The sequence below is a fragment of the Lissotriton vulgaris genome, chromosome 8, assembly GCF_964263255.1.
Source record: "Lissotriton vulgaris chromosome 8, aLisVul1.2, whole genome shotgun sequence".
In the NCBI taxonomy this organism is placed as follows: domain Eukaryota; kingdom Metazoa; phylum Chordata; class Amphibia; order Caudata; family Salamandridae; genus Lissotriton; species Lissotriton vulgaris.
The window spans coordinates 278,350,418-278,372,683 of NC_141696.1; positions in this window are offsets into that span (position 1 = coordinate 278,350,418).

Below are 22,266 nucleotides of genomic sequence, written 5' to 3' on the forward strand. Positions count from 1 at the left end.
GGTCACCCCCATGTCCTTCTTTTATTTTTATTTTGACCATGTGACTGCCCTTCCCACCCATCATGGCCGCCCCCATGTCCTTCTTTTATTTTTATTTTGACCATGTGACTGCCCTTCCCAATCAGTGTGCATCCCCTATCGCCACTCCCATCATGTGACCGTTCCCTCCAATCACCAAGGTATAAATTTACTTCCTGGTTGCTCGCCTGTGCACCGGCCCGGGAAGCACTTGCAGTCGTCTGTTAAGGTAAGCGCATGTCTACCCACCACCCCCCTCTCCAATCCTTTGAGGCATTTTCTACCCCTTTGCTTACTAAGCCTAAATTCCCCCTTGTTTGATTCCCTCAGGCTCGTGAGGAATCAGCCCATTGTTGGCGCCTCAACCACTCCACGGGGTAAGCTCTTTTCTTAGGCGCTTCACCACGAACGACCTGGACTCCCGTTACCTTGTTAATGTTCCCTCTCGTAATTTTAGGAGATTGATCTCCATGGCATACCTGCCTGAAACCCAACCCTGCCAGAAACGTAATCACCGTTTAAGCTGCCCGTTTAAATTGGGACTATCCGGTTCCTCCGCGGGTGAGTTATTTAGCCAGCACCCAATTTTTGATTCCTGTTTTCAGAACTAATTGATTACTTATAGACCCTCCGGTCCCTTTGCAGATAAGGACTGCCCCCTACTCCCTGCCACCGGCCGGCACCCACTGTGTGCGCCTCGCCCAATGCGGTAAGCTTGTAGATTGCTTGGTAGGCGATCGCGACCCCTCACTTCTCACCGATAACCTAGTTACTTCTTTAGTACCGGGTAAGTGGCGCTCTTTCTTCGCCGAAGTAGAAGTCCCTGTACGTTACATGCATGTTATGCACGCCTTAGGACACGCACCCATCACTACTGCAGGATCTCGCCAAAACTCTGGTGTTTAGCACACGGCCTGGGCACCAACTAGGCACACGGCAGTATGAAGGTCATTATTCTCTGTCAGGCACAATAAGAAAAAATCACGGACGTTGAATGAATGCATTAGCTTTAAAGCAAAGTTTTTAAATTCTTTTACTTCACTTCTCGTGCACAAAGCCTTGTTATAGGCCCTTAAGGCAACACTGAATGTCACTTATGTTTAAATTACAAATGTAAGTGTGTAGCGATAACTCAAATGTGTCCTCTCTTGGACAAACTTCCTTATTTTTCTCCCCCATTTCCTTTAGGCTATCATGGCTAGAAATGATTAGGCTTTACTCAGTCCTGATGATGATCCCTGTAACTATGTAATAGGATCGAAACTCCGTCGACAACTTCTACACCATATACTCTGTTGTGTATCTGTTACTATATTTCAAGTAATGGTGTAAATGTGAATTCTGTTATTGCTATATGCACAGAAAACAATAGCTTTTGCCTAAAAACCTTTCTCTACCTTCTATCCACTCCGCTAACCATGACAATTTGTAAACGTCTGGGCACAGGCTTGTGCCATCTCCAAGAAATTGTTGAAGGTATCTCCTAATATTGTGGTTCTAAATTAAATATTAGACCTCTGCCCGGCTGGGCAAGTCAATTTACAATACAGTTTCCATTGTGTCTATATTTACCTTTTGACTATATCCCTCCTTGCATAGGACTGCTGTTGTCTTTACTCAAACATTCTCTTGCAACCATCCTCCGGTGATCATCTAGTAAGGAAAGTACCTCTAAATTAAGCTAAAGTTGATTTTCCTCTGTGAACTCCCATAGTTGACGCAAACCTGTTTTCCTAGACTTTTCCCACAATGGTAAAAGGAAAACAGGATGAAAGTTGTTCAGGTCTTCAGGGCAGAGTGAGAGCTTTTTAAACAAAGGCTTCATAACTGATGGCATTTGGGCACTAGGAAAAATACTATTGACTGGTGAGCTGTTAAAAATTGTAAAAAGCAGTTTTGAAAACTTTATGAAGGGATTTCATCTATCTCGCTGGACATGAGTTCCTGGGCAAACTAGAGAGATGGTTGTTGGGTACAACAGTAGGTAGATGAGCTTCAATTATGGGCTGTAGAATGTGCAAGTAAACTGCGAACAATTCGGACAATGAAAGCAAGTGGTGCTGCAACCATGGTCTCATAGATGATGTTGTCTCGGATTTGTATAAGTTTCTCAATTCAGAAGTGGGACTACTCATTACAGAGTTGTTGAGTAGGGAGAATATTAGACTCTGAGGTTAAGGGACATTGTAATTCTTCTATGAAGTGAAATAATTGGAATGTGAAAGATTGGGAGCCTGCTTCGGCTGTTTGACTTTTTGTATGTTTTTTAGCTCGGTGACTGTTCTTCCTCCATTTCCTTTCTGCCTGGCAGACAGTTATATTAATGTCTCCAAGCTCAGCAGAGAACCATAAATTCCTTTTTGATCATTTGTCTGAGCTTAATTTCCATTTTTTGATGAGTACATTTTTATGACATTTAGAGTGCAATTGAAAATATAAAGTATTACATGCGCTCACACTGTTCTGAAAAAGTGTTGAGCTTGGAAAAAGCCTCACCATGATGCTGCTACTCCAGCGCTGTAAGGCCTTTCCAGGTCCTTAATGGAGAGTGATAAAGTCTTGGTGTTGTTTTCTGTCTAGGCACAGTGAAATAAGTGACTCTCAAATGGTATGTGTCATCAAATGGGGTGGACTCTCCCATTGTTATGTTACCTCTTGAAGACCATATTGAGTCAAGGAGATGGTCAGCTTTTACATGGCCCCGCTCGCACACGTAGCCCGACAGCACGACCTCAACATAATCTCCTACGTCAACGACACTCAGCTGATCCTCTCCCTCACCAAGGACCCCATCACAGCCATCTGAAGCTCATCCTCGGCTCCAACCCTTCAGCCTGGGATGACTCCTGGTAGCCAATGGCACTGGGGGCAATCCCGACACCCATCGACCACGCACGCAACCTGGGAATCATCCTCGACTCAACGTTCGCAATGACCAAGCAAGTCAACGCCGTCTCCTCCTCCTGCTCCAACATCCTCTGCATGCTCTGCAAGATCTATAGATGGATCCCGACAGATACAAGAAAGACAGTCACCCAGGCCCTCGTCAGCAGCAGACTCGACTACGGAAACGCCCTCTACGCGGGAGCCTCGACCAAGCTCATCAAACGACTACAACGCATTCAAAACACCTCGGCACAACTGATCCTCGACCTCCCATGCCACGGCCATATCACCCCCCACCTGAGAAACCTGCACTGACTCCCCGTCAACAAAAGGATACCCTTCAAGCTCCTCACCCACGCACACAAGGCACTCCACAGAGTGGCCCACCCTACCCCAACAGACAGCTCTCCTTCTACATCCCCACCCGCCCGCTACGATCCACTCACCTCTCACTTGCCACCTTCCCGTGCATCTGAAGAACAAACACCGGTGGGAGATCCTTTTCCCACCTCGCCGCCAAGACCTGCTGACCTTCAGGAGGATACTCAAGACCTGGCTGTTCAATAAGTAGCGCCCCCCCCCAGCACCTTGAGAGACCCTCACAGGTATGTAGTGTGCTTTACAAATGATTGATTGATTGATTGGTATGCAGTTTCTTGGCTGGGTGTTTTAGATTAAATACTGCAAGGTCATTGAGAAAGTTTTAGATTTCCCCAGTAGGGGCCTTCAACTACAAATGTAATCCCCCTGTACACTAAGATTATCTTTCTCAAATTCATAAAGTACAATGTCATTGACTAGGACAAGTAGTTTAGAAGTGGCCATATCGGGAGTCCAAATGAATATTATAAAATCCAGAGTTGGACAAGCAGTAGGAGAAAAACAGAGTGTTGCTGTCCTTGGTAGTTTGGAAATGCCGTGTTCTGGAACCTGGGTTTCTTTAAAACCAACATATTGACTGATAACTTAGAACACAATATAAATCTGTTATTCAATATCTGTGCGACCATCTAATGACACATTGCAGAACATGGTTTTAATTGTAACCTGGGTTCATTCTTATGGGTGATAAAAACTCTGAAATCTCAAATGGAAGTCAGAAATTGGCATCAAGAGATATACTCACCCAACATTATGTCAAGATCAATATGTTGACTTAAAAGAAGCTCCATCCATTATTCAGTACAAGTTCATGAAGCAGTACTCAAAACTTTAAATCAAATACAGTAAATAATGCAAAAAGAGAGAATTCCCAAAATCCAGCAGAACATAGAATGCAAAAAAGAATATAGAAAATGCAGACCATTTAAATTATTAATAATGTAATGGCCTGACCAAAGAGATGTCTAGGAATATATGATTACTTTGGCTTACTACTACTTAACTGCTGATTATAAATAAATAACAACAAAACCACAAGGTTAATATACATATGGGAAAACATTCAATCAGGATTCTAAAATAGAATTTTAAATAAATAGGCCAAGTTCTTCAAGATGCCTGTGTTGCATTGTTAGCACCCTAGTGTTACACATGGCAAAGAATTTGCTTATTTCTTGGTATGCAAATAGGATGTCACCAGGCTGCATCAGCAATATTAATGGGTAGTAATCAGATGTGAGAGCCACTGTCCACAACAGGTTATGCAGACCACATAAAAAACACACCTTCATCTCAGCATTAAAATTCATGATGTGTCTGCTTTTCAACCCCCTATCACTCAAAGGGACTAGGGTCAAATGCTGTAAAATGTGGCATGTTACGAATGATATCCGGGAGAGCATGCCGATTATCAAGGGATGTCACAAGAATATTGTAAACTGTCGAAAATTGACAGCTTGGAATTTGTGAATAGACACTCTCTGCCTTTACAGCTGGTATCGATTCAATTCATTGTGCCATTTGATGGGGCTACAAAGCATTTGTGCACTCCATCACCTTGCCATCTGCTTCCTCTTGAGAAAGGATTGCATGGAAATGCAGTCTGATAATTTAAATTTTCAATGCACTTGTATGCTTGGCATTGGTACTTTGTATTCAGTCGTTTGTGATGACTTTGCCAATGCAGAGTACCCTTGTGAATCTGGCACCTCATGGTCCATTAAAGTGTGTAATAGAAAAGTATGTTCAAGATCTACATTACTGTGTATCATTTAAGTAAGATACTTTTAACCCCTTGGCTGCTGGGGTAATTTTCCTGCTGTGCTGGGGGGGCGGGGAGGGCGGCCGGACGCGCACAGCGCCCCGGTGCTCATGACGAGCTCAGCTCGTCATGAGCTACAGTGCTCCTGTGCTCATGACGAGCTGAGCTCGTCACGGCCACACCCATTTCAATAGAACGTTCAGCACAGCAGGGGAGTTATCCCAGCGTGCGAGCGTTCTAATGGCCATGATGAGCTCAGCTCGTCATGAGCACAGGAGCACTGTAGCTCATGACAAGCTGAGCTCGTCATGAAAAGGCAAGGGGTTAAGGGGCCAGACAAGGACAATATTTGAATAGATCAAAGCGCTGGAACGGTTTGGCTCCCTAAATTAAATAAATGTCACTCTTAGGAAGGCTAACAGAACACAGGGCCAGAGGTATTAAGCATTTTAACAGTCACAAACTTTCCAATTCCGTGTTTGCCGCCATTAAAATGATTGCTTCTATGTACTAAGTTAGTAGTCTGAAAAGTGTTTTACACTCCTAAAATGGGATTCAAAATGGATATCAATTTGATATCTGAAAGGAGAGTGTTGTAGGCACCATTTCCAAATACAAATCAGTATCATATGTATTAATGTTGCCCATTCACCTATGTGAATTACAAATGTTTTTGAAAGTGTGTTGAAGAGTAAGCAGGGGTCCACAGGACTACTCTTGAAAACATTAGAAAAAAATATCCTTTTTTGCTTTAATCACAGCCCTTTTTCCGTTAATGAAAACAGGCTGCCTTAAACAAAAAGTTTGTTTTATTTAAAAGCAATCACAGACATTGTGGTCTGCTGACCTCAGCAGGCAGCAACTGTACCTGTATTTAAGAAGATTTCAGGTCTAAATTTGGACTTAAGGCCTACAGTTAGACCTCAGTTCTAAACTTAGATTCCTGGTCTAAGTTTACCTTTGTGAATCAGACCCTAAGTTTATTCGACAATTATTAAAATTGTTATCATTTTCGCTCGATAAAGACTGGGTGCTTGCAGTCCATACATTTTATGAGAATAGCTTTTTCTTTAATTTACAGTCAGCTACTTTAACACGTGAAAACATGAACACATTTAGGAAAAGGGGGCTGTGTTTGTATATTTGATCAACTTCCATCATCGTCAAAACATACATGTATGAGTTTAAGTGCACTGATAGAATCATTCAATGACATTCTTAGAGCTACCTTTATTGTGACTTCTATAGTTTATAAGGATTGTCTCATCTTGAGACAAAGTATTCTTTGTAAACCATGTCCCTATTGTTTGGGAGCCTAATTAAATCATTTCTCGTCCAATACATTTTGAATAGAGCATCATCCATCCTTCCCAAGTCCATGCTGTCGCTGCCATCGTCAGACAGAATGGGCTCAGCATTGTATCCTACGCCGATGACACACAGCTCATCCTCTCACTCACGAAGAATCCCGAAGACACCAGACTCTGATTCCAGGAAGGAATGAACGTGGCAGCCTGGATGAAATACAGCTGCTTTAAGCTCAACTCAGAGAAGACCGAGATCCTCATCCTCAGACTCTGCACTGCCACCTGGGACAACACTTGGTGGCCCCTCACCCTTGGGAGCCCACCCACCCTTACAGACCACGCTCGGAATCTCAGCATCATCCTCAACTCCTCCTTCTTCCATGAACCGCCAGATCAATGCCGTCGCTTCCCCTAATTTCAACTGCCTTCGCATCCTACTTAAGACCTTCAAATGATTCCCTCCGCCTGCAGAAGGACCATCAGACCGGACTACTGCAACGTCCTCGATGCCGGAATCAACAGAACTCTTCAACTCACACTCCAACCATCCAGAACACCACAGCCAGACTCGTCCTCAGGACTCCACGGCATGAGCACATGACCCAACACCTATGTGGCCTCCACTGGCTCACTGTTGAGAAGAGAGTCACCTTCAAGCTCCTCACCGACGCCTACAAAGCCCTCAACAATATTGGACCCAAATACCTCAACTAGAGATTATTCTTCCACGTGCCGAAGAGGAACCTCCGCTCCGCCAACCTCGCCCTGGCAGAGGTCCCTCGTATCCGCAGAAACAAATCCGGAGGGGGAACCTTCTCCTACATCACAGCCAAGATCTAGAACGAGCACCCTGTAAACATCAGATGCTCCCCAACCCTGCATATGTTTAGGAAGGACCTCAAGACCTGGCTTTTAGACTGATCCGGAGCCGCTTCCTCCCCCAGGGCCTTGAGACCTCCATGGTGAGTAGCCCGCTATATAAACCACTGATTTAATTATCTTAAATAATAACTAAAATAAGGCATCAGTAACCTACCTCCTAGAGTGATTGAACTTGGTAGCCTCATATTCGATCCCTGATGGGGCTTAGATGTCAGTGTTTATTCTGTGCTAGAGACAGCTTTAGCAGTCTAGTGGTGCTTCTATTGCTTCCCCTTAAAGTAAACTTTAGGTAGGCCCGTTGCTCATAATTGGATGGCTTAGTTATTTGTCTCAAGTCTCTTGATTTGATGGATTCCTTCCCTAAGACAATAACTCAGCCTTTTAGAGCTGCAATAGTTGACTTTGGCAATGCTTGTTCTATTAGATAACCCTCGTCAGCCACAAGAGATATCTGGTGTTTCTCTTAAAATAAACAGAAATGTAGCCTGCCAACTTCTCAGGTGTGTGTTCATCCTTGTCATGCTACACATTTCAATGTGTGAAAGAGTTGCTAAGCAACTCTACATTCAACTTGATTTAACTTGCTTTAAGGACAAAAATAATTAATCGCCCCTTTGTAATATAAAAAATTAAGACACTTACAAAACATTCACTGTACCAATAGACAGGAAAACTTAAAGCAAAGATTAGCAAACACAGGCCTGATACCTTCTTGGAAGATTCCACTGAATCAGATTTGCTGCTGTCGATAAGCTCTGACAGGGGTAAACTTGTTTCTTCAGTAAAGTTGCAATGCTCCTTGGGAAGATCAGCTTGGCAGGTTTATTCCAGTCCTTTGGAGGTCTAGAATCCCAAAACGTTTCTAAGCCTTATACCTTCAGGGATGTTGGGAGCAGTCCAAATAGATACAGCCAGGGGTCCCAGAACTGTAGGAACGGCACTTTGGGTTCGAGGCTCACTCCAGCAGAGGCACAATGCCTCTTGTTATTAAATTCAAGGGGGAGAAACCCTTCTCCACTCGGGCAGAGCCTGTGTGCCCACTTATAGGTGTGGCCAAGGTAATGATAAGTCCCCTCCTCCCAGATAACTACGAACCAGTTCCATGGGCAGCTATCCCCACATTGGGTTTGGGGTCCTGCCTAACTGGGAGGACAAAAGAAAGGGTCTATGCAGGTGTGAGCTACATCTGTGTATGACAGGGCAGACCCCTTTGAAATACATTAAATTCCTGGGCACTGCCCAACTATTCTTCCCACCAGAGGAACAAAGCACATTTTCACACCGAGGCCTTCATCTTGGCTCTGGGAGCAGTCTTCACACCTCACCAGGATTATTCACAATCTGAGTGACAGTTGCAGGCTAGTACAAATTAACCACTAAGAGCCCCTGGCATGAAAAAATCAATTTCTAATAGTCCCTTCTCTTAAAATTAATTTAAAAAATCCTCACAACTTAGTTAGGGTTGTATTAAGTATTGAATATAGTCCTTCAAGTAGGTTTCTGGCTGGTTCCTAGCCTGTAATAGCAAAATAATATTTTATATTGCTTGTCTGTGTTTCTCCAAGGACTGGTCAATCTACTAGAGTAAAAGTAGCCTTTTGGTGCTAGCCACTGCAAGCACATATTTACTTTACATTTCTACTAGAGTTACGCTTGTTAGGTTACACTAGTGATGGCTCAATAGTGCTGTGGTCCTTAAATGACATTTAACTTTTCATGCCATAGGTGTATTTTGGGAACCATATACTATAGAATTAGTTAAATAAGCCAATTAAATGTTAGCCAATTCAACATGTTTTAGAAGCCAAAGCGCATGCACTGCGGCATAGTTAGCAGTGTCCTACTGCACAGTGTCAATCAAACAGCAGTATAAATCCATGAAAAACTATTGAGGCGATGCAAAAAAGTCACTTTCTCAGACTCCTTTTAATAAGCTTTGGTACAGAATATAGTACTGATGCTCAATGATGCATTTTGTAAAAACAAATCAAATGTATGTTGGTTTGCATTTGGGTTATTACTCACCATGATTAAAAACCACAATTCTTGTTGAGGTGAACCCTCATTGTCACTAAATTAACCTGAGCTCAACCCCCTGGTAGCTATGGCACAGCATATACAGACTTTAAAAAAGACTAAGGCAATGTGTAAAGTATTTATGCAGTACGAAAACAGCAATAAAGCCAAGGTTCAAAATAATCTTTATTCAGTCAAAAAAGACCAAAACGCACATGTTAAAAACAATTACAAAATAATCACACTAATTAAAATCACAAAAGTAAATTACTGAATTGTACTTCATCATTGCTTTTCCTTGACATCATAGCTGAATCATGCTGCATATTTTTTCCTTTACCTCCTTGCCTGAGTAATAAAATTCAACACTGTACGACAGATTGTTGGGGACTCACAGCGTTGTAAAAACCATAAATCATCTTGAGGTGTTTTAAAACTTTCCCAGGCTATCATTGGGCATAACAAACAGGTTCTAAAAGCAGAATATAGAGTGCAAAATAAAAAGATACAGCTAGATTCATGAAAGAGCCGTTTTGCGAGCCCTTAATAGCGATTATTAAGGAATCGCTATTAAGGACTTGCAAAACGGGATTTATGTAGGAATCGCTAAATAAATTGCGATTCCTCCACATTCCTTATTTGCGATTAGCAAATTGCTAATCGCAAATACGGAATAACTCCCCATTCATTCCTATGGGCCTAAAGGCCCATAGGAATGATTGGGGAGTATTCCTTATTTGCGATTAGCAATTAGCTAATCGCAAATAAGATTTCAAGGGTGCCAGGGGTGTCCAAATTACACCCTGTAGCACCCCTGAAATCCAAATTTACACAGGTGTTGCGCACACACATGTCCAAAGGACATGTGTGTGTGTGTAACATGCAACTGAGAAAAATGCACTAAAGTGCTTTTTTCTATTTTTTCGCTATTTACCACGAAGTCACACTTCGTGGTAAATAGCGGCCAAATATTGCGAATTCGCAATTTAAAATTGGTTAATGAATTGCATTTAAGGAATCTCTAATAGAGATTCCTTAAATGCAATTCCTCGCAAATATGCGATTTCGCAAATAGCGATTTTTGCATTTGGGATGATGAATCCCAAATGCGAAAATTGCGCTCGCAAAGGGCCAGATTCTGAGAATCTGGCCCTTTGCGAGCCGATTTTTCGTTCATGAATCTGGCTGATAGTGCTTATCGGACTTAGGGCCAGATGCATCATGCAAAGAAATAGCGATTCCTTAATTGCGATTATTAAGGAATCGCAAATAAGGACTCGCTATTGGCTATGCATGATGTGGAATGCGAAAATACAAGGAATCGCTAAAAATCGCTAAATACTTTAGCAATTCCATGTAAAGTAATCGCAATAGTAAAATAAATCCGATCTCGCAATTTGCGATCCCGCTATTTGCGAGATCGCAAATTGCGAGATCGCAAAATGCGAGTTCGCAAAAAGCGGGAGCGTGAAAAACTACAGAGTCGCATTGGGAGCAGGCTGATGACATCACAACCAGGAAGTCTATCAGCCCATGCTGCCACCTGTGCACAGTTGAACACTGAGGCAGAAGCTGAGTGCAGGGAGTGAGAGCTGAAGAAAACAAACTGCAGGTTGCTAACTGGTGGAGACAGCCATGTCCCAAACAGCCACAGAGGAGGGAGCAGTGGCCAGGAAGCGCAAAATCAAGTTCAGTGAGGGTGAACTTGACATCCTCATTGAGGAGGTTGCAAACAACCATGAAAAGTTATTTGGCAAGCTCTCCCTTAAAGTGCCAGAGGCAGACAAGAGAAGGATCTGGACCAGGATCAGGGACAAGGTGAATGCTGTGGGGGTCACACACCGCAGCATCGATGACCTAAAGAAGCGCTGGTACGACCTGCGCAGTCGTGCAAAGGAGAAGGTCGCTGAAAGGCTGAAGGAGGCAAAGGGGACTGGAGGAGGAGGCCCAACAGTCCCAGACAACACACCCCAGGAGGACATGATTGAGGCCACTATTGATCCAGAAGCAGTAGTAGGAGTGACGATCCTGGACACATCAGGGGCAGCCTGTAGCACACAAGGTAAGATGCATGACTATCAACAGCACAAAGCACATACTGATAGTGCCCAAATTTGATTTCACCTGCTAAAAGAACAGCAAAAATAGTCCAGCACACATTTAACATAGGGAGACCAATGCATCATGGGACTTGTAGTCAGTAGTACCCATTTGCCAGTTAGAATCCAACACAGTAAGGCCAAATGCTAACAATAAGCAGTACAGTGACAGATGAGAGACAGTTATAACAGAAAAGAATAATTTTATTAAGTTTTCAGAACTATTGAAACACATGTATATAACATTGCACTGTTTCACATCACAGATGCAGCTGAAGTAAACACTGATGACAGTGATGTTGGAGACAGCACACAGCCCAATCAAGAGACTGTGGTGTCAAAACCTGTGTCACCACAACCCAAAGGCAAGGCACCAGCAAAACGCCGGGCCACAGTTGCACCACTACAGCCAATGGAGGTAGAACAGGATACATCTACGGCACCTACTACAAGCCGTGAAAGTGCCAGTCACACACCAACACCGCAGGCACATATCCGGGCAGGATCACGACGCAGACCAAGGAGCCCTACTATGTCACAGGAAGCAGGAAGTCACAATCAGTGGGGTGGCGTGGAGTCACAGATGGTGCGGGTTCAGCGCGTGCAAGCTAGGCACATGGGAGCAATCAACCTGCAGATAACAAAAATGAACAGTAACATTACTGCAATGGCTGACAGTGTGAGGGAGCTCACAACTGCAATAGCGGAGGCTCACAGGGAATCCAACAACGCCCTGCTGGAGGTTGCGCGTGTGATGCACGAGGGACACACCACACAGAGGAAGAGGCATCGCCAGTTTCTCACATGCATGGAGGCCTATACCAAGTCAAACACCAAGATCAGCACTAGCGTCTCACACCTGTCACGTCGGTCTGTGGGAATGCAGATAGAAATGGCCCATTGTTGTGGGGATGTGTCCAAGGCACTGGGGCAAATTACAACAGCCGTTGAAGTGATGCAGGCTAGCACTGGTGTTCTGGGCGACGTTACAGGGGAAGAGGGTAGTGAGGCTTCCAGCCTCAGCAGCATCACTGCGCCACTCAACACTGTCAGGAGGAGCAGTAGCCGTAGACAGGCACCTCCCGCAGCATCTGGGAATGCAGATGCTGAAGCTGGAGAAAGACATTTGGGTGTGAGAGGGAGGAGACGGTAAACCAAATTGGAGGGGTGTTAGACCTCATGGTGACGTAACCATGTACAACACTATCTTAGTGACTGCATGACAAGTCCTTAGTGTGTCTCCTCTGTCCATTGGTGCATGGAGTTAATGTGCTAATGGACACCATTTCAGTTTGTATTGACACCCCATACCGCCAGCCCAGATAATAAATAGTTCACCTTCAAATGCAAATGAGTGTTGTGTGTCATTGTTACATACCTTAGAAATAATGCTGGGTGATGTCTGCACGTTTCCTCTGTCCCTCCGCTGAACTACCAAGATGTGCACGGCGTGGTTGTGCTGGGTGCTGGTTGCCCTCTGTGTCGGATTCCTCAATGGGGATGCCTCTCCTTGTTGCCATGTTGTGCAACATTGCACATGCCGCAATTATCCTGCAGCAGGTTTCCGGTTGGTACAGCATAGCTCCTCCAGTTTTATGCAGGATGCGAAAGCGACTCTTGAGCAATCCAAATGTCCGTTCTATTACGTTACGTGTCCTGATGTGGGCTGCATTGTACCTCTGTTGTTGTGGGCTGGCTGGGTTCAGGTAGGGAGTCAAGATGTAATGCCTCACCGCGTATGCACTGTCACCTACAGGGTAAGAGGCAAGATGTCAGAGTCACGTATGCATTGCCATGACTAAGTCAGTGATGTGTATAGTATTGCACTTACCTAGCAGGTGTCCATTGCCAAAATCTCCCCTGAGCAGACGTGTGTGCAAGCCGCTATGGCGGAAGATGTATGAATCGTGAGTGCTTCCTGGGTATTGTGCGACTAGGTCGGTGATGATGTTTTCAGCATTGCACACTGCTTGAACATTAATTGAGTGATATGCTTTCCGGTTGCGGAATATATACTCATTCACGGCAGGGGGACATATGGCTACGTGGGTGCAATCATTGCATCCAATCACGTGTGGGAACCTTGCGACTTGGTAGAAATCCTGTTTTGTTTGGCTCAATTCCTGTGGGGTGGTGGGGAAGGTGATGTGGTTGTTGATGACAGTCATCATGGCGGCCAGGAAGGATTTGAAGAACCGCGAAAGGGAGCTCTGTGATACCCCTCCTGCTTCTGCCACTATGTCCTGGAAGCTACCTGTGGCAACGAGGTGGAGGCTACATAGCACCTGGACATGAGTAGGTATTGCCTGGCTCCTATGTGTTTGGCGCTGCAATAGTGGGTCCAATTCATCTATTAAGTCCAGTATCAATGCAGCATTCATCCTGTACTTATCATAAATTTGCTCAGCTGTCTGTCCTAACAATGTGATGCGCAGACGGAAGATTCTATCCTGGATTCTCCTTCTGGCCTGGCCTGCCGCAAGTATCCTCCTCCTCCTCGCAAATATGTAGAGTCCTGCCATTGTGGAAGGCCACTGGGGCCTCATGGGTCTGTTTAAATACACCTCTGATGTCAGGCAGGTGAGTAGGACATTTTTTTTTTTTACCACCTGATTGTGATTCCCTGTAAACTGCTCTTGCAAAATAGCGATTAATCACAGAATCGCAAATAGCGATTTTACATGCATGGGGAAAAGCGATTTTATTGCGAAATCGCTATTTGGATATGGCGATTTCGCTATATGATTCGCAATTTATTGGTTTCTCGCTACTTGCGAGTCGCTAAAGGGGTTTGGCTTTGATTCTGCGATTTTATTGCGATTTCGCTATTTTGCGTATGCGATTTCGCTTTTTCTTGCGATTTCTCTTCATGCATGCCGTTTCTTTACTTTGCGATCGCAATTGGTAATTCGCACCAGTTGCGATCGCATTTTTGGTTGATGCATCTGGCCCTTAATGGGTACTCTAACACATGGACAGTAGGGTACTGATGCAAACCATGTCCCAGTGAGGGGGACAGCCACTAGGAAGGGAATCATATTTAATGAAATATGTGTTGTGGTGCCTTTATCCATACTAGATAGGGCTCCATGCATTCACAGGTTGAAAGTGGGATATATGAATGAGAGTTACCAACAGCCTGATTCATCAAGCCGAAATCGGCTCGCAAAGGGCCAGATTCTGAGAATCTGGCCCTTTGCGAGTGCAATTTTTGCATTTGGGATTCATCATCCCAAATGCAAAAATCGCTATTACCGAAATCGCATATTTGCGAGGAATTGGATTTAAGGAATCTCTAATAGAGATTCCTTAAATGCAATTCATCAACCAATTAGAAATTGCGAAATCGCAATATTTGGTCGCAATTTACCACCAAGTCTGACTTGGTGGTAAATTGCGAAAAAAGAGTGAAAAGCACTTTAGTGCATTTTTTTCTTTTGCATGTTACACACACACATGTCCTTTGGACATGTGTGTGTGCAACACCTGTTCAAATGTGCATTTAAGGGGTGCTACAGGGTGTCCTTTGGACACCCCTGGCACCCTTCAAATCGCTATCTTATTTGCGATTAGCAAATTGCTAATCGCAAATAAGGAATACTCCCCATTCATTCCTCTGGGCCTTTTGGCCCATAGGAATAAATGGGGAGTTTTTCCTTATTTGCAATTAGCAATTTGCTAATCGCAAATAAGGAATGTGTAGGAATCGCATTTTATTTTGCGATTCCTACATGAATACAGTTTTGCGAGTCTCTAATAGCGATTCCTTATGAATCGCTATTAGAGACTCGCAAAACGGTCCTTTGATGAATCAGGCTGCTATTTGATATTTGATATTTGAGGGGGTATTTCTAAAGCGCAGCGTTCGCTCCGGAGGGAGCATCATGGCGCTGAGGATCCTGAATGCCCGGTCCAGGAGGCGTGAAAGAGGACTAGATGGAGGCTCTGGTCAGGTCGTCGGGAAGGTTGAAAATCCAAGTTTTAAGAAGTTTTCTGAAAGGCTTCTCTAGTGTCTGTTGTCTCAAGTGTTTACATGAAAATTAACAACCTAGGCAACTTAAGAATAAGAGTACCGGGGGGCGTGGCCAAGATGGCGGCGGAGTAGGACGCCTTTTCGTGCCGCTCCGGCGCTGATCCAACATAGCAACTAATAGCACGACTTTGGGGGTACCCACGAGCCCCTACGGCGGCTGAGACGTTCGCCTAGCAGAGCGGCGGACGTTGGCGGGGTCCCCGGAGCGGTGTGACCCCCAGAGCGCCTGCGAGGACGTTCGCAGCCTGCGGCCTGTGAGACCCCGGGCTTTCCAACCATCGCGGCCCGGCGTGGTCGAGGGGCGGGGCCTTAGATCCGCCTGCAGGCGCTGGAGCAAACGGACGGCTGAGCGGACCGGAGTTGGTCGAGGGAGGCTCTATCGGCGAGACCCGGCTCATACCCCGCCGCACCTGTGAGAGGATCCCTGGCCAAGTAGCGCCATTGCACAACCAGTGGCCCACTGCTAACGCCGTCGACTGGTTCCCCACGTGGGTGGCGCCTGTGGCCTGCTTGAACTATCCGAGCCTAGGGCCTGCTTGCCGCACGGAGCCGGACGACAACGGGGCACGGGAGTGAATCTACCGCTCATTGGTGGTGGAGGATTGGAGGATCGAGGCGCCGGGTCGCTGGACCCCTGGAGCTCCCGCCTGGGATAAAAGAGACGCTCACAATCGAGTGCCTGGGGCGAGGTGCCCGGAAACGACTGGTGAAGGAAGGAACCGAGAGCTTGGCCCGCCTGCAGCCCCCGCTGCCTCCTCGGCCACGTGGAGTCGACGCGGGGCGTCATGTCCACAGTGCAGCGCAAACGAAACCAGGGAAAGGACAAGGCCTCCCAACAACCGGCCTCCCCTGGAGCAAGTGGGTCATCAAGGCAATCTGATGAAGACGCTCCGGTGACGAAGGCCTTCATGTCGGAGCTGTTTGCCTCCATCAAGGAGGACATATCGGAACTCAGGTCGCAGCTCGCCTCCGACCTGCGGGAGGTGCGGAGGGATGTGGACGGCATAGGCGAGAGGGTGGCGACCCTGGAGGACAGGGACTTGAGCGTCGCCACGGATGTTCACATGCTCCAGCAAGACATTATCCGCCTCACCGAGCAGAATTTGGTCCTCCAACTGCATACGGAAGACCTTGAAAACCGCTCCCGTAGGAACAACATCCGTATACGGGCGGTGCCCTGGGACGGTGAGGCGGGAGACCTCCGGGGTTACGTGCAGGAGCTGTTCCTCCAGGTCCTAGATGAGGAGGACACGACGGAGATACGGATGGACAGAGTGCACCGGGTGGGCCTGCCGCGGCGAGGGGGGGTCCTCCCCCCGACATACTGGTGTGCGTCCACGATTTCCAACTCAAGGAGAGAATACTACGGAAGGCCAGGTCCATCGACTCATTGCAATTCCGTGGCCATAGTCCCCAGCTGTTCCAGGACTTAGCGGCCTCTACTTTACAGAAACGAAGGGACTTCCGTCCTATCACAGCATTCCTGAAAGAGAGGGGGATTGCCTACTCTTGGGGGCACCCTTTCAGAATAATTTTCAGATGGCAGAACCGCCTGGCCCACGTACGTACACTTCAGGCGGCTAAAGAGCTCCTGGGACTGGCGGATGTTCCATCATCGCAGGCCACTGCGGCCTCCCCATCTCGGCGGCGCCGCCGATCGAACTCTTGGCACAGGGTGGGGCGCTCTCCCGCCGGATCCCCTGCGAGACAGCGCCCGGACCTCTCTACCAGCCTGCAGGAACGAGGAGCAGCGGTCGCTTCGGTGGCCTCGGCCACGTTGGCTGCTTCACAGCTCAGCTCTGGGGCGGCGTGAGCCCCAACACGGCGGATTGGCGCCGGGAAGGCTCGGGCCTTCTGATCAAGGGTGTGCAAGTACTCTGGTGGAGACGCCCTTGATTACGGCCAAGGGGAATAGTGGCTACATTCCTCGGGCCTGTCGCTCGATTGGGGGCTTCCTACGGACTTCGGCCTACTGATCCTGTTGAGTATGGTTTATGCACTTTTTTTTCCACTTTTGTATAATGTTCTGTGTTGGTTCGGGGGGGCTCAGGTTGGGGGACGGTTGGGGAGGGGGGGCCGTGACGGCAGGCCTTTTGGGATGAATGTAGAGGATGAGTGGTGGAATGCGCGCCATGCTGTAGAGGGGCTGAGACTGCGACTGCTCTTGGAGCGTTTGGGAGCACGTGGTGGGGGGGAGGGGTGGAAGGTGGGCTGGGCGCCATTTTGTACTTCTGATAGCAAGTTCTTTGGGAGGTGTTTATTATGCCGATTAGTATAGGCACTTGGAATGTCAAGGGCTTGAATTCCCCTCAGAAGAGACAGAAGGTCCTGAAATACCTTGTAGACCATCACCTCGATGTGGTGGGGCTTCAGGAAACCCATTTAGCTCGAAAGGATGAAATGCGGCTCCGACACAGGGCGTACCCTATTGTGTACAGGTCCTCAGCTGTCACGAAGCATCGGGGGGTGGCGTTAATGTTTAAGGCAGCGTTGCATTTTCAACCTGTGGGAGTCCGCACTGATAGAGAAGGACGGTGGTTGATGGTCAAGGGGCACATTCAGGGCAGGTTGTGTACGATTGTGGTGCTCTACTTGCCTAATTCTGGCCAAAATAAGTACTTGCAGGAGCTACTGGAGAAGGTGGGGGACTTTGCGGAAGGACTTGTATTCATGCTGGGTGATTATAACTTGGTTTGGGATGGGGAGATGGACAGCTCTGGGGGTCGGAGGGCGGATACCGGGGTTTTCTCGGGGAGTACACAGAGGGGGGTGGAAGAGATGGGCCTGGTGGATGGCTGGAGGTTTTTTCACCCTGCTGGGAGGGACTACACGTTCTTTTCCCATGTGCACCACTCCTACTCCCGCCTGGACTACGTCTTCCTCAGCCAGTCCCTTAGAGGGAACATCTTAGATGCCGCCATTCTCCCGATTTCTGTTTCGGACCACAGTCTTCTAGTGCTCACGCTTCGGTGGTCGCCGCCGGACACCGCGAACCGGAAATGGTACTTCCCGGCCTCGTTGGTCCGCGACGATGTATCCCATCAGGCCTTGCGTCAGGCCATCCGGGACTTTTTTGATGGCAATCCTCCCTCGGACACGTCCCTCATGACCACCTGGGACGCCTTTAAGGCGACGATCAGGGGGACATGCCTGGGCCTCAACTCCCAATTGAACGCCTTACGTAGGAAGGAGAGGGAAGCGCTGGAGGCAGAGGTACTCGCGCTTGAGAGGGAACACAAAGCTAATCCATCAAGGGTGACCCTACGTCCCCTGACGGCAGTACGGGGCAAGTTGAAGTCTCACTACACGAATAGGGCTGAACTCACACTGTTGCGGCTGGGCCGGCTCTCCTACTCTGGGGGCAACAAGATTGGTAGACACCTTGCCCGGCAATTGAAGGACAGGAGGGAGCGGGAATACGTAGGTGGGATTAGAGACATGGCTGGAGTGCTCCAGCACGATGACGGGGCGAAGGCTGATGTCTTTGGCCGCTTCTACGCTGCGTTGTACGCGGGGGAAGAGTTGGACGCTGCTGATCAACGTGCTTTTTTGCAGCGCTTATCGCTTCCGCAGGTGCCAGGGGCCTGGAATGATCTACTTGAGGCTCCGATCACAAGGGAGGAGGTTCTCGCGGCTATTAAAAATCTGAAACTACACAAAGCCCCCGGCCCCGACGGGTACACCGCTGTCTTTTACCAGACCTATGCAACGGAGGTGTGCGACTTCCTGGTCGCCCTCTTCAACGACATGGCTGGACCTGGGGTGAATTCTGGGACCCTGGCGGAAGCAGTGATCACGGTCCTGCCGAAGCCGGGGAAGGACCCGGAGCGGTGTGCCTCATACCGCCCTATAGCCTTACTCAACATCGATGCCAAGCTCTACTCGGCTATATTAGCGAGCCGCCTGCAGGACCTGCTGCCGTTGATTATCCATGCGGACCAATCGGGCTTCATCAAAGGCCGCCAAACGCATGATAATACCCGGAGGGTCATCCACCTGATAGAGAAGGCGGATAGGTTCCGCATCCCGGCGGTCTTGGTGGGGCTGGACGCGGAGAAGGCTTTCGACCGCGTGGACTGGGGCTTTCTCTTCCACACGTTACGGGCATTCGGGTTTTCCGATCGTTTCATCGCGATGGTAAGAGCTAACTTCTGCAGCCCGCGTTCACGGGTGGCGGTGAACGGCCACTTGTCGGCCTTCTTCCGACACTCGCGGGGCACTAGGCAGGGTTGTCCCCTCTCGCCCTTGCTGTTTGCACTCAGCATTGAACCTCTGGCACTGGCAGTCCGGGAGCATGAGGGGGTGAAGGGCATCCCGTTCACTGGGGAACAGCACAAGATCACCCTGTTTGCGGATGATGTCCTCTTGTCGTTGGCCGACCCCGCTGACTCCCTTCCGTGTGTTCGTGATATATTGCTGGAATTTGAGGCGGTGGCCGGCTTCAAGGTCAATTACGGCAAATCGCATGTCCTGAACCTGACCCTGTCTCAGGCCGAGGTGGCACGGGTGAAGGCGACGACGCCGTTGGCCTGGGCCTCGGGCTCCCTGCTATATCTCGGGATACACCTCACCCCGACGGTGGGCGGTCTCTTTGCGGCCAACTTCCCGCCCCTCATGGCCAGATCACGCGTGGAGCTGGAGAAATGGAAGCCTAAATTCCTGTCCTGGCTGGGACGGGTACATGCTGTCAAAATGGTCCTTCTCCCCAAATATCTATACTTGTTCCAGGCCTTGCCTATTCCACTGCCCTCTGCCTTCTTTAGCCAACTCAAATCGATGATGTTGAAATTTATCTGGCAAGGTGGTCGGGCGCGGCTCTCATTTACACTTCTGCGGCGCCTGCGGAATGACGGAGGGGTAGGCCTTCCGGACTTCCACCTCTACTACAAGGCGGCCCAACTTAGAGTTATGGTGGAGTGGTCGCAGCAGTTCTCTGACAAACACTGGCTGCACATGGACCGGAGTGTGGCAGGCCGGTCCATCTGGGACCTAGCGTGGAAGCCGAAGCGCGACCGTCCGATAAACGCATACATTAGTACCCCCACGGGGACCACACTGAAAGTGTGGGACACACTAGCCAGTGACGAGAGGTGGACGACCTTCCCATCCCCATTCACTCCCTTGCATTTTAATCCAGAATTTTCCCCGGCACTCACCGAGGGCCCCTTTGACGTCTGGAGGGAGGGGGGATGCCGGGCATTACTTCACTTGTTTCATGGCCCCGACCCCTTGACGTTCGAGAACTGCATGCGGGACTATCAGGTGCCGCCGGGGGAAAGGTATCGGCATTTACAACTGCTACACTGGGCCACTGCACCCACGGTGCGGGAAGCAGCGACGAGACCTTTATCCGACTTCGAGGCCTTTCTCCTGAAGACCTCGGCCATGAAGGGGGCTATCTCCTTTTTATATCAGCTGCTGCTCCGCTCGGCCCTTTCCCCTAGACCGCGTTACATGGAGCAGTGGGAGGAGATGGTGGGGAGGGATATCACTGACGGAGAATGGTCGGCGATCTGGAAGGACATGACGCAGTTTAACCACTCCGTACTCTTGAGGGAAGCCCATTACAAAACCCTAACGCAATGGTACATGGTTCCGGCCCGACTTCATCGCATTTTCCCGGCGGCCACGGACAGGTGTTGGAGGGGTTGTGGCCTTTTGGGGGATTTCCGCCACATTTGGTGGGATTGCCCAATCATTAAGCCCTTCTGGGCCGAGATCTTATCGCATATTAAAGACATTTTGCAGTACCCTATCGACGACTCCCCCGAATTCGTTTTGCTGGGGTTGAGGGATCCCGGCCTGGAACACCAATCGCGAGCTGACAAAAAGATCTTATGGCTGTGTCTCGGTGCGGCCAAGCTCACGCTGGCCTCGGCCTGGAAACGTAAGGAGGCCCCGGCGGTTTCCCTTTGGCACTCCAGACTGTGGAGACTTCTGAGTCTCGAGAGAATGGCGGATATATTTATTGGCAAATATAAAAACTTCAAGCACGTATGGGGCCCCTTGGTGTCCTTTCTTTCTGCTGGCTTGCCCTCGGCTGTTTGCCCAGCGTCACTTAGGAATTTGCACTTGTTTCAACTCTAGAGTGTGCTTGGTGTATGAATGAGATTTGCGAGCGGCGCCGTCACGGGGGGGGGGGGTTTGTTCTTGGGGGGAGGGTTGGGAGTTGCTTTGGGACAGTTACTTCGCTGAGATGAGGCATACTTGATCGCTGGAGAAACTCTGGACTAGTTGCTGGCTGCACTATTTGAGCTACCCCTTGTCGGGGGATTGCTGCGGGACTGCCGACATTACCAGCACTGAAGACGTTTTGCTTTACTACCCTGCCTCATCTTCCTTTTCAGCCTTCCCACTGTGTGGGAACTTTCATGCGCCCACTGTGATTTCTTTTGTTGCTTGTTAATTTTTTCTCTGTATGCAAAATAAAAATTTTACAAAAAAAAAGAATAAGAGTACCTTAATGGTAAGGAATTATAAAAAGTCAACTACAGCTAGCTAAAAAACGTAATTTTATTAAACAGTTCATACAGTTAAAAAAAGACATTTATAGAGTATCAAATCACAATTAAAAATACACAATATATATTTAACATCAACATTATTTTATGCAGATTGAAAAACAATAAAAAAGGTAGGTGGCATAAAAATTCTGTCTCTATGCGCGTTTCGGCGGCCAGCGCCTTCTTCCTGGAGCAGCCACACAATATTAATAGGAAATTTCTAAGAAGTTGTTCTAGATAAGTTCTCTTTCTTAGGTTTGATAAAGCTGATTGATTTAGTAATAAAGCATTTAGCGCCCGCCAACTGGAACCCTTTGTATGGATTGATGTTCGATAGTATTGCTCCCTTGGAGTGTTCTAGTTCTCTAATAAAATATAT